This window comes from Capra hircus, chromosome 18 (genome assembly GCF_001704415.2).
Source record: "Capra hircus breed San Clemente chromosome 18, ASM170441v1, whole genome shotgun sequence".
NCBI lineage: Eukaryota > Metazoa > Chordata > Mammalia > Artiodactyla > Bovidae > Capra > Capra hircus.
Genome location: NC_030825.1, coordinates 59,584,405 through 59,588,185, shown reverse-complemented (window position 1 = coordinate 59,588,185; position 3,781 = coordinate 59,584,405). Strand labels below are relative to the sequence as shown.

Genomic DNA, 3,781 nt, shown 5'->3' with positions numbered 1-3,781 from the left:
ACCGGGACTAAACGATATGGATGGACTACACAACAGCATGTGAACTTGGGGGCCCACCAGGTGACCCATTCTTTTCTGGTGATACCTGAGTGTCCAGCGCCCTTGTTGGGAAGGGATTTACTGTCTAAAGTAAATGCCCAAATTCATTTTGACCACGGACAAGTGTCAGTTTTAGATGGGACCGGGCATCCTCCTCAGGTCTTTTCTCTGACATTAAAAGATGAATACAGACTCTACTTGCCAGAGGCCCCAGCGACAATAAGCCCTGAAGTACAACCATGGGTTCAAAGATACCCTCAGGCCTGGGCTGAAACTGCAGGAATGGGACTAGACAAACAGAGGCCCCCTATCATTGTGGAACTGAAAGCCAGTGCTTCCCCGGTGAGGGTACGACAGTATCCCATGAGTCAGGAGGCTTGACAAGGAATTACTCCTCATATACAATGCCTCATAGACGCTGGGGTCCTGAAAAGGTGCCAGTCCCCATGGAACACTCCCCTGTTGCCTGTGAAAAAGCCTGGGGGAACTGATTTTAGACCGGTTCAAGATCTACGAGAAGTCAACAAACGGGTGAATGACATTCATCCTATGGTTCCTAACCCTTATACATTGCTAAGCAACTTGCCTCCAAACTACATTTGGTACACTGTTTTAGATTTAAAAGATGCCTTTTTTAGTTTGCCTCTTGCCCCCGCAAGCCAAGAGATCTTTGCCTTCGAATGGCAGGAAGATGGTGGTCAGACCCCTGTGCAGCTGACATGGACTCGCTTACCACAGGGTTTCAAAAACTCGCCCATGTTATTTAATGAGGCCCTGGACGAAGACCTCCGTGAGTATTGGGTTGAACACCCTACCATTGTTTTATTACAATATGTTGATGACCTTATGCTGGCGGCGGCTACAGAAAAAGAGTGCCAAAAGGCAACAGGTGACCTTCTCCAAACCTTGGGGACTTTAGGTTACCGGGCTAGTGCCAAAAAGGCCCAGATTGCCAAGCAAGAGGTTACATACCTCGGTTATAAGATAAAACAAGCCAGAGGTGGCTAACACAGGCTATGAAAGAAACCATCCTCCAGATCCCTGAGCTGGCTAACCCTAGGCAAGTGAGAAAATTTCTGGGAACGGTGGGATATTGCTGGCTATGGATCTTGGGGTTTGCAGAAAAGGCCAGGCCCCTATATGAGGGGAACAAAGAAAACAAGGACTGGAAATGGATGAGCCAATGAAAGAGGCCTTCCAAGAGCTCAGGCAAGCCTTGCTAGAGGCTCCTGCCCTTGCCCTCCCTGATCCATCTAAGCCTTTCCAATTATTTGTAGATGAAAAGCGGGGGATAGGAAAAGGGGTACTAACACAGAGATGGGGACCATGGAAGCGACCTGTAGCTTACCTTTCCAAGAGACTGGACCCAGTGGCAGCCGGATGGCCAACTTGCCTCCGTATCATCGCGGCCACCGCGCTCTTAGCCCACGATGCTGATAAACTGACTTATGGAGAGAGACTCTTGGTCTACACTCCTCATGCCATAGAGAGAGTTTTAAAGCAACCCCCAGGTAAATGGATTTCTAATGCCTGCTTGATGCACTACCAGGCCTTGCTACTTGACACCCCACGGATTCATTTCCAAACACCCTGCACTCTAAATCCGGCCACTCTTTTGCCCAATCTGGGGGAAAATAGCCCCCTCCATGATTGTGATGAGATACTGGCCGGAGTAACAGCAATGTGAAAGGACTTAACCGATACTCCACTGGATAACAGTGAGCTAAGATGGTTCACAGACGGCAGCAGTTATGTAAAAGATGGACAGAGACGGGCGGGAGCCGCAGTAGTAGATGACTCTGGACGGACGATATGGGCAGAGGCCCTTCCCCCGGATACCTCAGCACAAAAGGCAGAGTTAATTGCCCTGAGTCAAGCATTAGAGAGAGCCAAAGGAAAAAGAATAACTATTTTCACTGACAGTCGCTATGCTTTTGGCACGGTACACATCCAGGGCCCGATATATCAGGAACGGGGGTTTTTGACAGCTGAAGGAAAAGAAATTAAAAACTTGCCTGAAATCCGTAGACTTTTAGAGGCTGTACAGATGCCTCAGGCTGTGTCAATAGTACACGTACCTGGACATCAGAAGGGTGACAGCCCCACCGCACGAGGGAATCGTGCCGCAGACCTGGCAGCTCGAAAAGTAGCTGATAAAGATTTCATCACCCCTGTGTTGGCGATCGGACTTCCACCTCCAGGTATGGGAACTCTGCCCCCAACCCCTGAGTATTCATCCACAGACTTTGCTTGGATCCAAAAACACACCAACCTTCAAAAAGATAAAGATGGATGGTACCGAGACTCAGACGGCTACTTGATACTCCCTGCTCAGTTGGGACGGCAACTATGTGAGCATTTGCACTTGTCTACTCATCTGGGAGAAAAGAAGACTCTGATGCTCTTTCAAACTGGGTGCCTGTGATTTCCCCGGCACCAGACAACTGTAAAGAACATAATGCATGCTTGTAAGGCGTGTCAACAGATGAGGCCAGGAAAAGGACTACATGCAGGACTGAGATATCAGGGAGAAGGACCAGGGCAACACTGGGAAATAGATTTCACCGAGGTAAGGCCAGGCAAGTATGGTTACCGGTACTTGTTAGTGTTGGTGGATACCTTCTCAGGGTGGGTAAAAGCTTTTCCTCCAAAGGGAGAAACCGCGATGATGGTGGCAAAAAAAGATTTTAGAAAAAATAGTTCCCAGGTTTGGCCTGCCAGTGACCATCGGCTCTGATAATGGACCTGCCTTTGTGAGTCAAATAGTTCAGAGCCTTGCCCTAGCCCTGGGGACTAAATGGAAGTTACATTGTGAATACAGTCCACAGAGCTCAGGGCAAGTAGAAAGAATGAATCGGACTCTAAGAGAAACTTTAACTAAATTGGCTATAGAGACTGGCGGGGACTGGGTGACCCTCCTTCCCTTCGCCCTCTTCCGTGCACGTAATACTCCTTATCAACTTAATCTGACCCCATTTGAGATTCTGTATGGGAGACCTCCCCCTGTATGTCCAATATTTAAAGGAAAGAAACTACCGCCTCCCACGTTGGGGCAACTCCAAGAGGCCTTGATGGCCTTAAGCAAGGTGCACTCTCATGTCTGGAAACTGCTCCGGGAAATACATGTGGGTCAAAATAAGGGAACTATTCCCTCACATGACATTGGCCCAGGAGACTGGGTGTGGGTCAAAAGGCACCAAACCAAGGCACTAGAACCCAAATGGAAGGGTCCTTATGTTGTTCTTCTTACCACCCCAACTGCCCTAAAGGTTGACGGTAGCAGGCCTTGGGCGCATTGCAACCACGTACACCCAGCTGCTTCAGCAGAGCAAGAAGGCGCTAAGAAACAATGGGAAGCATCTCTGCACCCGTCCAACCCCTTGAGGCTAAAGCTTCGAAGGCGCCAACAGGACCAGGACAACTCGGCTGGGCCCTCTTGTGGATGACCCAGTTACTCTGCTCCGGAGTTGCCAGCGTGAACCTGCATCAACCCATCAAAATCACCTGGAAGCTGCAAAATGGACTAACACGAGAGGTGCTAAACTCCACTACCGCAATACATCCACCGAACACATGGTGGCCAGACTTGTACTTTGACCTTAAGCTGATGGTAAATGTGCCTTGGGCTAGGGGTTATCTCCGAGAACAAGGGTTCTGGGCATGCCCAGGCGCACCCAGGCATGACTGGAAGACCTGTGGGGGGGCACAAGACTCTTATTGTAAAACTTGGGATTGTGTTACT

At 49.4% G+C, this 3,781-nt stretch overlaps 1 pseudogene; it reads left to right on the top strand.

Annotated features, from left to right (window-relative positions):
• On the top strand, positions 1-3,041 carry LOC108638011 (annotated as a pseudogene).